Source organism: Alligator sinensis, unplaced genomic scaffold (genome assembly GCF_000455745.1).
Source record: "Alligator sinensis unplaced genomic scaffold, ASM45574v1 scaffold469_1, whole genome shotgun sequence".
Taxonomy (NCBI): domain Eukaryota; kingdom Metazoa; phylum Chordata; order Crocodylia; family Alligatoridae; genus Alligator; species Alligator sinensis.
Genome location: NW_005841934.1, coordinates 312,212 through 328,168, shown reverse-complemented (window position 1 = coordinate 328,168; position 15,957 = coordinate 312,212). Strand labels below are relative to the sequence as shown.

At 46.8% G+C, this 15,957-nt stretch overlaps 1 long non-coding RNA gene across 1 annotated transcript in view; it reads right to left on the bottom strand.

Moving 5' to 3' along the window:
• Positions 1–12,042, bottom strand: part of LOC102373878 — a 31,162-nt gene extending 19,120 nt beyond the window's left edge. Inside the window, exons 1-2 of the long non-coding RNA XR_323329.3 lie at positions 11,930–12,042; positions 11,045–11,143 (exon numbers count right to left, since the gene is read on the bottom strand). This is a non-coding gene — a long non-coding RNA (uncharacterized LOC102373878). The remainder of the gene's footprint in view (positions 1–11,044; positions 11,144–11,929) is intronic.
• Between the last annotated feature and the right edge of the window lie 3,915 nt (positions 12,043–15,957).

Below are 15,957 nucleotides of genomic sequence, written 5' to 3'. Positions count from 1 at the left end.
CAGGAATGAAGAGCCACGTTTTTAAAGTGTCTGAGTTCCTTTAAATAACCAGACTGAACTAAGGATGAATCTGCTACTGAGACTGGGAATACAATGTGATAGGCACATTTGTAAGAGGGAAAATCCCACAGCAAGGTTTGGTATCTATGGTCCCAAAGAAAGCCAATGTCATTGTTTCCTAAAAACTAAAACAGCAATGCCATCACCCTAGCAGCACTGTGGGTTTAATGATAAAATCTAGTTGAGAGCAGATGATAGTAAATTAAGTTAGAGCAAGTCATGGCTGGTCACCAGGAATTTGGGGGACCTAAATAGACTTTTCACCAACAAGTCTTCCAACAGCGTGCCCCATGGTCAGCCAACAGCTCGGTTTTCCAGGGGGATTCCCCAGACTTTTAGGTAAGTATACAGGTCTAAGTTTTCAAAAGTGCTTTGCCGGTAACACCGCCTTTGAGAGTAATGGGAAGGGAATGCAAGGAGGAACTAACTAATTATTGCCCCCGTGGGGGCCAAACATGGTTGAAATCTGGCCCAAAAGCAGCATTTCCCTAGCAGCTGATAGAAACGAGGAAGAATTAGATTGCACAGATCACTCCTGTAAATGCCTTGAGCCTTACACGAAGAGTCGATCAGCTAATGTTGGCGTTTATGCTCCGTTTATAATCATTGTCATAGATTTGCTAATAGCAAGAAGGTGGCAAGGAAAATGGAGAGTTTCTAGACAGATCACACCAAGGGTTTAGTCTTCACTAGAAATGTGGTTGTGTGTAAAGGACTCTTCTCTGTGGGGGCAGATGACAGGACAAGGGGCAATGGGCTCCAGTTGCAGCAAGGGAAGTTGAGGTTGGATATTGGGATAAATTCTCTCACCAGAAGGGTAGCAAAGCCCTGAAACAAGTGGTGGGCTCTCCGTCCTTGGAGGTTTTTAAGACCCAGCTAGACAAGTTGCAGACCCTATTTCAACAAGTGATGATGATCCATCGCCTAGTGATTGGAGGTGTTTAAGACCCGGCTCGACAAAGCCTTGGCTGGGATGATGTAGTTGGGGCTGGTCCTGCTTTGTGCAGGGGGTTGGACTCGATGTGATCTCCCGAGGTCCCTTCCAACCCTCATTGTCTATGAATCTGTGGCTGAATTAGCTGACATGATGCTGGCTGTTACGTTAGCTCGACCCAAACTGCATTCAGCATTGTGTCAGCTCGCTGCAATTAAACCCTGCCGCTAATCCAGACAGGACCTCTAGAGCTGACGTTGCTTCTCCCGACTACCCTCAGCCTGCTACGGCCATTGGCTCAAACGTATTTTGCAACGTGACCGTCTGAAGTCTGCACAGCGCGGGCCCAATTAAGGAAGGAAGGAAGCCTTGAGGTAGAACAAATGTAAACATCTTTACCTAACACGAAAATTGTGAAAAGTGGACAAACATTTGTCTACAGGAGCCTTGTAGCTGACTGGGCTTCATTCCAACGACAGCGTCTGCCTCCACTGCAAGCAGTGTCTTTCAAACAGCCTGCACTATATTATCTCCACCGGCAAGGCTAACTTGCAGAAGCCAGGAGGCAATCAGCGCTGTGAGAATACGTGCACCAGACCTTCCCAAGGCTCTCGTGTGTGACACAAAGATTTAGGAACTTTTACAGTCTGGTTTGAATTTGGAAAGCTCCGTCCTAAGAGACATTCGTCCCTCCCTCTTCCAAGTTTAAATCAAGGGCATCTATAGCCAACATTTTCTTTTTCCTTGGTACTGGGGAAACCTTTATTATGCACTAGAGACAGAAGCCATTCCAGATCATAAGCCAGCCTCCAGATGTATGGGGCTTATGAAGAAACTTCCCTTACACATACTCTCACTGCCATCACGACCTCCTGTAGGGATATTTACATCTTCCACTACAGCATCGATTGCTTGACCACTGCTGGGGGCAGGTAGATAGGCCCGGAAAGGTAACAGCTCTGCAAGAGTTAAGGCTGACTGGTGAGTTTGCAATGGACACGGTTCCAGCTACTTTAAGAGCATGTTTTGCAGTGATGCGAGCAGTAAGCTGGTGGGCAAGTTTAAAAGGAGAATTTGTTTTGCATCTGGGAGCCAAAATCAGCAGTCGTATATCAATTCATTCACCATTTGCAGCAGTCAGCCATAGTCCCCTGGGATTAAATTGCAGTCTCTACCTATGCTGATAGTTAGGGTCAACCTTAGGTGGAGATATTAAAATGTTCCATCCAGGGGATGAAGCTGAAATGATTACAGATGCTGAGATAGCTACTAGCCAATAATGATCATAACTAGCATTTAATATTAGCTCAAGATGAAAAACTACAGCAGAGTTGCTACCACACTTATCCCCTGGGCGCCGTGAAAAAAACCTCTTAAAAGCTCCAGTTTCTCCAGCTCTGAAATAAAATGATTGGAAAGGGCAAGCACAGCATCAATTACATTAATTTATAAACTAGCTAGACTCCTTTGAAAAGAAGGAAGAACCTTTTCCCTTTTCTTCTCCCCATCCCGTTGGGTTCAGTATGGTTTTGTCTAGCATTAAGTAAGATCACAGCTCTGCTTTGGCGAGAAGTCTGGATAAGAAAGATCACATTTTAGATATTCATATGACACGATCAAGGAAGCACGCCGGAAAGCTCTCAGATATGCTGATAATGGGGACATCATAAGAATTAATATGGAGTTAAGGGGCTGCCTGACATTTTAAAAAAGTGATTAAATCAGTTTTTCCCATTTGTCAGTTGTCCCACCTCATAACTGACGTTATCATCCCTTCTCGAACGTGATGGACTGAAGTAGGCTGTTCATGGCAGATACACGAATTATATCAGCTCCATGTCGCTCCCTTTGCAGAGGCCAAGGGGTCGAGGAAGTTTGGAGGACTGTTGCACAGAAAAATAAAATCAGAAGACCCAGAAGAGCTCCATTTGTCTCCACATGGCTGAAGCTATTTGACATTTTATGGTCATGACTTTTTCCTTTGATTCTCAAAGGGACAGGCCATTCTTGGCATTAAGGGTTCACTTATTCACAACATAAAGGGTTAATAAATGCCTAATAGCTGTCACAAGCATGTCCCAGATGCAAGTACAATGTGCCATAGATGGCTCCATCCCACCTACTGATGCATTAGATCTAATAACTAATTGGTTATGAATGAACCCTACTTACCATTATGAAACCGCATCTAGCAGCAAGTGAAAGAAAGTGGAGCAAGCGGGACATCAAACCCAACCTGGGTTTTACTGACATTACCACTTCGTTAAGGATTTCACGGGACAAGGTTTGCTCTCCACTCTCCAGGATGACTTATGGGAGAGATGGCAGACATCCCACTGTTTGTAGGGTAAGGCAATGAGCAGCTCAAATGGAGAGAGAGAGAGAGAGAGATCTACAACTCTGAGAAATGGATAAGTGAGATAGTTATTTAGAGACACACTCCCTTGAGAAACAGCTTGGCAGAGAAGCTCCCATCATTTTATATATGCCATTTCTAAAAGGCGTGATCCTGGCCCTGGTCCAGATGAGAAGCTGCCTCCTCCTTCCTCCCACCTTCCCCTCTGCAGAATAATTACCCTCTGCCATTGTCTTTGGTTTGGAGGATGACATCATCCCCCACTAGAGAACAAAGTAAAATCCACTTTCCTCCCGGATCCCATTATCTCCTTTGATATCCCGCTGGAATGCAAATCAACAAGTTTAGCAGAGAGAAGAGCCCAACAGCAGCCTGCAGACTCAATTCAAATTAGCTCCAGCCTAGTGAGCGAGACAATTTGGATTACTGTGAATTACCTGGACAGAGCAATGACTCTTCATCTCATGAGCCATTGTTCTTCAGATCAAAGAGATTTGATCGACAGTTAATTAGAAGATAAGCCAGCCGACCATAAGACACCAGACAAGCCTCTCAAGTACATAACTCGAGTTACCAATAAAGAATTGCTTTAATTGTCAAAATTTTAGACAATACAGCCAGTCATGAAGCAACACGCCGACTGGGGAGAGCAACTACTGCTTTGCTTTTATCAGCAAGAGGCCAAATGGTTCAAGTAATACCTAGATGATCTCCAAAAAAAGGGGGATTCCCTAACACAGCTGTCCCTATGACCACCTCTCTCCAGGAAAATACCCCAAAGACTGCAAGATGAGAGCAAGGTTTAGGAAGGAAGATGCCATCCCATACATTACCAACATGGTGTTTTATGTTGGCATCTTACAGATCCACCATCAATTACAATTAAAGCATCCCGAGAGAGAGGTTGAGTTAGAAAGAAGCACTTATAGATGCTGTGCATGCTATTTAGAAAGCTGTGCAAATTCTTACTTTGTCTACAAGTTTGAGGAAATAAAAAGAGAGGCTGAAAGACTTGGGACTGTTCAGCCTGGCGCTGGACCCGATGATTTGTAAGGTCCCTTCCAGCCCCTTACAACTATGGGTGTTTGTACACTCCATGGCGTTTGATCCTCATTATTTATCGTGCCTTATACATTTTAACCTGGGTTATTTTGGTGCGTCAAGTTCGTGTTTGTACGCCACATGTTTTCAGACGAATTCAATTTCGTGTGTAATTCCTAGCAGATTCCAGAAGGGGGAGGCAAATACCAATCTACCCCCAGCAATGTCTTTCCTAATGAATTACAGCAGGAGGTGCATGTAAACGGGCCTCCACAGCCCCCGGCCCCTGCTCCCCACCCCTCTCTCCACCTGGGCACAGTCACCCCAAAACCGTGCCCCTTGCACCTGCCTAAGCTCAGGCCGGCCTCCCAGAAAGCAACCCCATGGTGATCCCAACAAGCCATGTGAATCATCCCTTCCCATCCCTTTTCCTTCCCCCCATAAAGGAATGAGAGTTTATATGAAACTATGAAAGTGTGGCCAGGAATATCTCCTTAGGCTTCACAGCCAAAAAATTGCACCTATGGCATTTTCCCCCCACCCTCTAAGAAATAATTCTCATGTGTTAGTTATCATCCCTGCTGGGGGAAAAGAACAATACAAGGTCAGTCCTCTCCACCCTCCTCACCCAGGAATGATGTGGTCTAGTTTGCCCAACAGTAAAACGATGGTGTCTGGTCTCTGCTGGTATTTCACAACGTGCTAGCAAAGGGATCAGTTAGTTACTCTGCCTTTTATTAGGCAGCAGTGAAGAAAATCCCTTAAGTGAAATGGAGCAATCTGGCATGCATTTCAAAAGCCCCTTGCTCACACCAATCCCCCACACACACCCAGAATGGAGGTTGGCATGGGCAGAGGCTGCACCCACACAGATCACAACACAGAGCAGAGGAGTAAAGAAACTCACCCAGGGTGGCACACTGTGACAGGGGGCACGCTCGGGGCCGAGTCTCAAGCCAGCCCACCCACCTGTCTATGGGGCAGTCTGTCCAGTCTCGCCTGCCATGACTTTGCTCTTACAATAATCTGGTGGAAAATGCAGGAGGCTCCCCTTTACATGCCCTGATGCCAGGGGGTGCTATCCACAGCTCTATACCTCCCCTACACTGTGGCCCATACCTTGCAAATGGCATCATAATTCTTAATGGCTCCGGCTCATGGCCAGACTAAACTCACCCACAGTTAAGCCTCTTTCATTCTACCTGGTTACGGGCCTCATGCATACAGCCACCCTCTCACAGGGGCCTCTTTCATTCCCCCTGGTCTCACCAGGGTCTCTCTCTCATACTGCCCCTCTTGGGCCACACACACCCCGCCTTTGCTCCCTAAGCAACCCCATAGGCCCATCAGGTTTAATCCCCTGCTCTCCTTGGCCAGCTGGCATGCAGCCTTTTGGGCCTCTCTCATGCCTTCATCTGACACCGCCAGAGCCGCCCGCGGGAGCTCCCTGCTCGCCGCCACCACGGCCCCGCCACCAACACTACTGCAGCGGCTTTTGGGGGCCCCCTTCACTTGGCCCGCCCTGCCACTGACAACACCACAGCTGCCTGAGGAAGCTCCCCACTCACCACCACCATGGCTTCACCACCAACACTGCCGCTGTTGCCTGCAGGGTGCAGTTTTAGGTCATACCCAAGACCACTGAGACCTCCTCCTCCCCCATAGCCTCCCCTTTACCTCCAAGGTGTTCCTGGAGCCGGAGCTCAACAGGGAGATGTTTCTTCCTTGCTGGCTGGTCTCAAAGTGCTCTCCTCAGCCCAGAGAGCTGGGCATTAAATGGACACCCTAATCAGGCATCTGCCCTCTCCCTGGCCCAGCCCTTGAAGTGACAGGCACTAAGGTGCTCTGTCACATACACATTTAAATACAGATAGTAACACCAGAAAGGAAGGCTAGCTGTTCCCTTTACACCTGCGATGGTCTCCTCTTTGCCAGTGAGATGGATTTAAAAATATTCTGTGCTTACCTGGACCTTCCTCTGGGAATGCTCCAGCTCCTGTATGTCGATTGCCTACTGTGAGGCATGTTTATATATTAGCATTCAGAAGCCAACCCTACACAAGTGTCCCAATCAATAAAACATCCTTAATACAGCAATATGATTTCCTAAGCTTTGAAATTCTTAGCTAGCTTCACACTATGCAGGAAACTAATCTTTTCATTATACTCTCAACGGGTCTGATTTTGCCTCCCTTACCCAGTCTTAATTAGAAGCTGCAATGGCAGAGATGCTCACGGCAGCTCTAAGGAGTTTGAGGTTAGCTCAACTGTGCCCTCTGCACAGCTGGCCCAGCTATTACCAAGTGAGACTGGTGGCATCTGAAACCCAAGGCCTTGCAGGGGAGATCCCACAAGGTGGTTTTGGCCCAGGTGGTTTTACTTACTTGACAGGGGAGATCCCCTTCTTCTCAGCCTTGAATGATATGGTGTAGTTTGAGCCTGTCCCTTGCACTGCAGGCAAGCTGACCCCTGCAAGAGTCTACAAATGCCTCCAAATATGAGGATTTTGGCTACACAATTTATGTAGCCAAATAATCCCTATTTATGGTGATAGGGAATTTCTCTCAGGCTTTCCCTCTAGCTTGTTCTTTTGGCCTTTTGGCTGAGGGCAAGTGAGACTAGGGGCATCTGAACTGCAAGGCCGCTGGGCTTGGGGTTTGCATGTGGGATGCCTGCCATGAATTTGGCAGTATTTGAAACCCTGGACTGAAGAGGCTGGGAGGTAGGATACTTGCCAGTGGTAGTGCCACACAGACATAAACAATTGAGCTCTGCTCAGTTGGTAAAATTTGGAACTGATTTTGCTGATTTGGCCCAAGAGACACAATTATTCCAAAAAAAACCAAAACAAAAAAAAACCAACAAAAAAAAAGGAGGATGCCTGTGTGGATTTGGGGAGATCTGAAGCCTCAGACAGATGAGTCTGGCAGGGATGATACTTGCCCCAGGGGCAAAGCCACACAGACTAGATGACTGAGTTCTGCACAGTCAAATTTTGGGACTTGACTATTGGGCTTTGCTCAATTGAATTTGGAACTGATTTGGCTTTGATAAAGATAAAAAAGCTATAAACCAGTACCTGTTGATTTGGGACAGAGAGTTGACTGGATATGGTGCTAGCCAGGTTACAAGCTTGAGTATCACTGGGTACAAAAGCTGGCATACCTTAACCCCATGAGCCTGCACTAAGAACAAGGGTGTTTTCTAGGTAAGAGGAGGTGTCCCCAAGCATCTCTGAAGTCCTGCTACATATAAGAATGATGATGTTCCTTATATACTCACTTCAGTAACAAAATGTTGTAAAAAAAACCTTAGCTGTTTAAATGTCTGGGTTGTAGGGGAACTTTTTGATAGGTTAATTAGGTATTCACAACCCATAGGGAAGTGGTTAACGTGCCACACGGGCTTGGGATTTACACGCTCAAGTAAAATCAGTTAAACTCAGGCTATGCCCAGTCCCTCTGATGACAGCGGTAACACACCATCTTCAGAAGAGTATTTTGAACTCAAGCTAACAAAAGATGCACTAGCCTACTCTTAACCCACCAGCAATGCATTTGCATTGAGGACTTGTGGGAAGGCATCGGCCTCCTGAACGCTGTTCGTCATCCTGCCAGCACTGGAGGAGTATCAGCATTTGAGCGAACAGGAGATCAGCCCGAATGATGCTTTTATTTGCCCTACACCCAGAGACTGGGCCAGCCCATGGAAGCTGAAAGCTCTGCTAACACGGGGAAAAAGTGTCTTGTGTGTGCATCAGAGGGCGGCTTGAGTGAAGACATACCTTCAACGAGCAAGATAGCCGATTCACTATCAAATCTAATGGAAGTCAATATCTAATTCATCTGGGTTTTCTCTACACCCGAGCTGTACCATTTTGAACTATCCCATTATAGAAGGAAGGGCAGAGTTGCACCTTGTAGAGTAACTGAATCAGAGATCCATACACTTTCATTAGCATCTAATCAATGCATACGCATTTCTGATTTGGTTCCTCTCTAAGGTGCAACTCTGCCCTGCCTTCTTCCTGACTTCAGACTAACACAGCGAATTATCCCATGATTGTTAAAGCAGCGTACACATCCGCACTTCAGGGGACGTTCTCCCAGTATAGAGGTGCTTTACACCAGTAGAGCTATTGCGGAGAGAAGGGATGCAAGTCTGACCACATTACGAGTTGTACCAACTTAACAAGATCAGTTAAGCAAGAAACCCAAATACAATCCCCCCTCACTTTGTCATCCTGGTACAAAAGCTTTTTTCAGACCTGACCTTAGGTTCCTTTGGAAATCCCAGACTTAATTTTCAGAAAAAGGAGCTGATTGCCTGCCCTTTCTTTCCATGTTTTACATGAAGGTGCTGCCCTCTTCACAGAAAATCCAGGTGGAGCTGAGAACGAGACTGATATGGCTCACATTGCTTCTCTTACAAACATTGTCCATTAGTTCCTCTAACATCCTCCAGATGTATTCGGACCCAGACCACGGTGGAGCAGCCTCAGCACACAACAGGCAAAGCTGGGTTAAGTTCATCATGTGGCCAGTTATGGACCTAGTGGTTAACATCCATTCTCCATTTAGCCTCTTTGGTTTGTAGGAAAAGCATAGAGTATGTCCTCCCTACATTTATAGGCCAGGTTCTTTGGGTAGATGTGATAACTTTTATTCAACTGAATAGTTGGAATAAATTTCTTTGCAAGCTTTTGGGCACTTCTGAATGCCCAAAATGAACTTTGTTCCAACTACTCAGCTGGTCGAATAAAAAAGATATCACATCTACCCAAAGACCCTTGTCTGCCTACGTCCTTAAACCAACACAGCCGCAACCAAAACCCCTCCCAACATTTATAACAGTTCCACTTTGAGCACCAGTGTGTGTATATGACAGTATGTGTGCACATGCATGTGTGCACGTGTACAAGTAGGATTGTGAGTGTGAGAGTATGAGTGTGTGTATTCATGTGCATGCACATGTATGAGTGTGTGCGTGTTTGCATGCATGCGTGAGCGTGTGTGCATGCATAAGTATGTATGATTGCGTGTGGGTGTGAATGAGAGCGGATGTTAACTTTTAACCCACACCAGGCATGCAACCAACTCAGATCTCAAAACAGGCATTTTCAACTGCAGCTTGAGAAGTGAGCTGACATGAGCTAGGTTGGGAATGGAGGGGAGAGAGATTGTCCTAGCTGCCACAAAGGGCATTTATATTTACACATACAGCAGCTTAAAAAGGCACTTGTGAAACCAGCTCGGTGGCAGGCATCCGTTCATAGACGGTAGTAAACTGCAAGCTTATTCAATTATTTACGCAGGTTGTCAGCAGCAGTGCATTGCTGCATTTCCTTCCCTGTTTAGGGTGGGGTGGGAGGCGACAGGATCCAAACAGGCGCTGTGAATTGTTGTCCCTTTGCAGCCCTACGGCTATGCAGGGAGGGGAGGAGAGGGAAGCTGTCAGTGCTCCCATCATTAGCAGAACCACAAGCAATCCGCTGCTCCCTCGTCTGCTAAGGCAACCGGAGTTGATTGATTACTTTCTGCTAACGTGATTGCCAATGCTGCAAACAATTTTTTTTTTTCCTACGGACAGTTCTCCAGAGAGGCCACAAGTGCAAGGCTACCTGGTGCCTCACTGCCGGAGAGGAAAAAACACACACACACTGGTAAATGGTAGGCTGGTTGGATTCATGTCCCAACGCAGGCACTCAGAAGGTCGGAGGATCAAGAAGCCTGGTGAACCCTCACTTGTATGACTCTACCGCCCCGTGCTAAATCCCGCTCTCCTTCAGGATGGAGGATGAGATGCCTGAAATGCTGCCTTAGTGCGAAGGATAGGAATAGCTTCATTTTGGGGCAGCATTTTTGATAAAATCTTCCTCTCCTAGAGGGGAGATGTAGCAAGGCTTGTCCCCTCTTACCTTGCTCTCACCTTCCCAACTCACTCAAGGGACCATGAGGCTTCTCCTCTTTTTCCTCCTCCTTCTGTTAAGAGCCAAAGGTGCATGCAATAAACCATTTGCAATGTGTTGCATATTTTACTGCCCTATGAAATCTAGCAGAACTATGCTGTATTTCCTTGAGTGTCACCTATTGCCTCTTTCTTATGTCTGTGTACCCATGTGCGCACATCCAAATCCCAACTCTGGTATCCCTCACATGTCATAGTCCCAACACACCCAACAAAACAACCCTATAACATGCCACCAGGAAATAGCAAGAGAGGAAAAGCTACCACCAATGCCTTATCACTGCAGCAGGAGGAAATGCATTGGATGACTCTGATGATGATGGTTTTTGCACGTTCCTGCAACACCTTGAGCTACAACATGTGAGCAGAGAGAAAATGACACCTCCGTTTGCATCATTGTCTAACGTGCTCTTCCCAGCAATTTCACTCTGTCACCTCAATGGCACAGGGGTGTGACGACCACTTCATCCCAGGCTTCGGTGATCCCAGGCAGGGCTGCAGGAGGACTTGAGCTGGAGGAAAGGTAGATGTGCTTTCACAGCTGCTGCTAAGTGATAAATAGGGGCTTGTCCTTTAGCCTCTTTCACTAAATGGGAACCAGAATGGCCATCGTCCTTTGCTAAAAGAACACAGTAGACAATTAAGATAATATTGCTGGAGAAAGCCTCGAGCCTCTCTGGGTTTACCTGGTCTCTTCTAATCCAAATCCCTGATAAACAACTGAAATGTCCCATGGTCTTTGTCCAGGCAGCACAGATGATCTAGTCCCAGCTGCCACCAGCTCTCTGCAAAGACATTCAAGGGCAGGATTTACTGAGGGTCCAAAGAAAAGTGCTGGCAGTTGGTGATGATCAGAAAGTATCGCAGGGTCTGGGTTTACAAAGGATGATTTTTTTCTCCCCGAGGCAATTCTGACGTTAAAAACAAATCCTGCTTTCCTCTGTTGAACGGATTGTCATATTAATCATTCCTCCTCAATATGCACATATAAGCAAGGCCTAGCCATGCATATGCTGTTGCTTTGATCGACTGCGGGGGGTTTCTAAAATATAGACCCAGGCGAATACCTCCAGAAGAAAACACCTATTTAAAAGGCTTCTACCCTATGCCTACAGGACAGTGATTTTTTTCTTTCTTTAAATGGCTCCAGACAGATGGAAAGAATGACTGCTGCAATGTTAGGAGATATGGGTTGAACCCCCAGCACTGTGAGCCCGGGACATATCACCAGTTGTGCACATGTGAACTAGAGATACATGTTTTCTTGCCACCACTATCTTTTGTCTTCAGAGTGTAAGGTCTTGCAGGCATGAGAGCAAGACTATCATCAATGCAGAAATCCTAATCCTGGGAGGCATTTCTGGACACTGCCATAACTCATATAATAAATAGTAAATAGAATAGGGTCCCAGCTCATTTGCATGGCTACCCCAATACATTCATATTTCAAGAGCTGTGACCAAAGAAACGGGAGGTGCATGATGTAATGAGATAGGAGAAGAAGTGCATGTGGGTCACGTCTTCAATTATTCCCAAGCAGTTGGACATCACCCATTCTCTTTCAAACTGACCTTTGCTTGCGCCCTCGCTTCCCAGAAGTGGCCGCTCCGACTCCAGCAGACGTTTCAATCAGAGGCTGGTCTCAAGTGCAGTAAGTGATTTAAAAAACTCACTGAATCAGGAAATGCTCGAAAACTTCAGACTCAGCAGTTCCCATGCCATGTAATAGGAAAAAAAAAATTAAAGAAATATTTGCTTACAGCTAGATGCATTAGCTGCGGCAGCGCTGTTGGAAGAAGGGAAAGGATGGGAGAAGGGGAAGTGGTTTGCAGAGGACAAAAATCCTGAACCAACAGACTTGCTTTTGAGTGGCAAATAAACTTTGTCATTTCTTTTAAAACAGAAGTTTTTCTTTCTTGGCAGGGGGCTACCTTAGCATGCCACTTCCCACTAAGTGATTCCCAATCACATTTCCATGAGGTCATTTTATGACGGAGACGCTTCAGGGTGCGTACACCAAGCTGGGATCTCCGCGCTTGTATTTATCACCACCGAGTGACATCCCAGCAAGGGCGCGCGTCCTGTGCCATGTTGCTCCGCACAGCAACTCCGGCAGGGGAGTCGGGCACCATCCATCTCCGCGTTTGCTATTTCCGACATCCATGTAAATCTTTGCTTAATGATCTGCTTGGCTGTTTAGCACCGGCATTCTCAACAACCATTTCATTTAACGATCAGTTCTTTTTAATGAAGGCTTTAATTATATACAGTTACCACAAGCCCAGTCAACAATCATCTGGCTTTGACTATAAGTAAACACGTTAATAAGAACTACGAGAGCTGTCAAGCGAAGAGAAATTTTGGAGGCTCGGGATTAGGCCAAGGAGGAAGTTGTACCAGAGCCATCTGGGGAAAACTATTTAATCGGGCTGTGAAATCAATACTCAGAAGTCAGCCCAGGTGTGTTATTGCACCACGGGAAGGGGTTCATGTACCACAGCAAAGGGCAAGGTGAGACCCTGAAAGGGAAAAGGTTGCTGGATCACTGATAATTATTTGTATTACAGGACTTAACTGAGACCAGGGCCCTATGGTTGTAAAAAAACAAACAAAACAATGAGAAATGCAACCTTTTATAGACTCATAGAAAACGAGGGCTGGAAGGGATCTTAGGAGGTCACATCTAGTCCAACCCCTGCTCCAAGCAGGACCAGCCCCAACTACATCATCCCAGACAAGGCTTTGTCTAGCCGGGTCTTCAAAACCTCCAAGGATGGAGCGTCCACCACCTCTCTGGGTGACCTCTTCCAGTGCTCCACCAAGCTCCTAGTGAGAAGGTTTTTCCTAATATCCAACACTACTTCCCTTGCTGCAGCTGGAGCCCATTGCTCCTTGTCCTGTATCTGCTCCCACTGAGACCAGCCCAGCTCCATCCTCTCTGCAGCTCCCTGCAGGGAGGTGAAGGCTGCTATTCAATCCCCCTCAGTCTTCTCTTCTGCAGACTCAATCAGCCCACTTCCCTCAGCCTCTCCTCCCAAGTCATGCCCCTCAGCCCCCAACTATTTTTGCTGCACTCCACTGGACTCTCTCCAACGTGTCCACATCCTTTCTGTAGTGGGGGGCCCAAAACTGGACACAGGACTCCAGATGTGGCCTCACCGGTATTGAAGAGGGGAAGAATTACTGTCCTTGACTTGCTGGCAACGCTCCTACCAATGCAGCCTGCTATGCTATAGTCTTCTTGGCAAGAAGGGCACACTGCTGGCTCATATTCAGCTTATTGTCGACTTTAACCCCCAGGTCCTTTTCTGCACAAGTCTCTAAAGACTTAGCAGTCTACACAGAAAAGGAAACGGGTGGGAAGTAAAATAGTGGCAATGAGCATTTTTACACGTGGTCCAGGATGTAGCGTAGGGCACTTTAATTAGTAAGCCACCCTAATTAAAAGCGCCTGCACATCATGAGTATGAGTGCCCCCACTCTGAAAAATGGCAGCAGGGCACTTTGAACTTAAAGCTCATCGAATGCGTTTTGGTTCAAAGCGTCCCACTGCCACTTTTTCAGCACAGGGACGTGAATGCATGATGCAAAAGGTGCCCGAAGTGTGGTAATATCCATGCTCCGGTAGCAATTAATCTTGATTAATCAAGTCTGCTCCAACTCGCTGGATTTCCAGGGCATCAGAGTAGGCTCCCTGCACACCTGCAGAAGCCCAGTGAGACTTGCCTGGAGCTGCAGTGGCAGGCCAATGGCAGAGGCTAGCAGAAAACCTAATTCTCTCCCAGTCCAATGCCCTACCCATTGCACCTCATTTCCCATCCATGACTTCTATTTAATAAATGAATACTCTCTAGTCTGACCCCCGTCAGCATATCATGCAGCACAATCCCAGTGGTTTTGGTCCACTCCATCACCCACAGCATTGCTTCCCAGGCTCTCTATGAAGGGATCTCCACCACGTTTCCCCAGGGAAAAGGGATCTGTGCACACAAATCTGGATCCTAGAGTCAGGCTTTCTTCCTGGTGTGAGGACCATCATCTCCAAATACTATACAAGTAGAGAGGAACAAGGGCTTGTGGGATGAGGGCTCTGGAAACTTCAACCTATAAGTATTTGACCTGAGTGCCTCTTAATCCTGTACCAAAAATAACTGGAAATGCCTTCCTGTAGCCCTCAAAACCAGGACACCTTTCACCCCAGTGAGCTCCTCGTTACCAAACTGAACTCAGTATTAGGGGCCGTACAACAGCCTTAATCCAGCATAGCCATGAAGCCTTCAATGCTCTCCTGTAGTGCAACTAAACCCGGGAGGAATTACTTTTTTAACACCTGATCTCAAAGCCAGCAACGGATCCTGGGGAGCATTAATAAATGCCATCACCATCTGCTGCACCTGCAGCTCTGCCATGCCCTCAATGGCTATGGGCATGTCCCATATACAGCTGCACCTTGAGAGCCACATCTTATGTATGATGGGAATGAGGTTCCCATGGACTTGATTTTACCCGACCTCCTATCAGCTCTGGTTCAAGCAGCTCCACTGACATCAGCAGAGGTCCTTGCTGATTTACACCAACGTGAGTAAAACCAGAATCTGTTCCACGCCCTCAAGTGGCCTAAACATCTGAATCAAATAAGCACTTTACCAGGATATTTAAATGCTCCCTTTCAGGCCCCTGTGCACAAGCCTGGCAATAGAGATGCACATTCACACCGCTGGAAAACCTCAGATTGCACAGCGTGCTGTTCAGTTTGACGAGCAATCAGTCTGTCACTGGAGCAGACACAGGATGATTTTTACCTGGTAATGCTGCAGCTCTTTCCAGAGCAATAGAGGTCAGAGCAAGCGAATGCAGTGTATATTCACAACTGGCCCTTCTGGAAATGAAATGAGGATTTACAAGGATTTGAGAATCTACAGTTACGGTACAAAACAGCAGAGTTTTCAATAATGTTACTGCAATATATCTCAGGCTCCTACTGTAACAGGGTGCGTATGGATGTGTGTGTGGGGGGGGGGGTAATTTAGTTAGGAAGATCAGAATTCTTTTTCTCTCAATGTAAGGCACAGATTTATGGGATTACACAAAGAAGGTAGCAATGTGGCTGCAAATATTCATTTATGCAATGGAATGGACTTCAGCTTTCAGTTTCATTCGCTCTTCATGAACTGGTGAGATCACATCTGGAGTCTTGTGTCCAGTTTTGGGTCCCCGCTATACAATGTGGACAAGTTGGAGGGAGTCCAGTGATGGACAACAAAAATGGTTGGAGGCTGGAGGACGTGACTGGTGAGGAGAGGCTGAGGGAAGTGGGCTTATTTAGACTGCAGAAGAGAAGGCCAAGAGGGATTGAATAGCAGCCTTCACCTCCCTGCAGGGGGGCTGCAAAGAGGATGGAGCTGGACTGGTCTCAGTGGGGGCAGATGGCAGGACAAGGAGCAATGGGCTCAAGCTGCAGCAAGGGAGGTTGGGTTGGATATTAGGAGAAACCTTTTCACTAGGAGGGGGATGAAGCTCTGGAAGAGGTTACCCAGAGAGGATCTCCATCCTTGGTGATTTTTAAGGTCCAGCTAGACAAAGCCTTGGCGGGGATGAT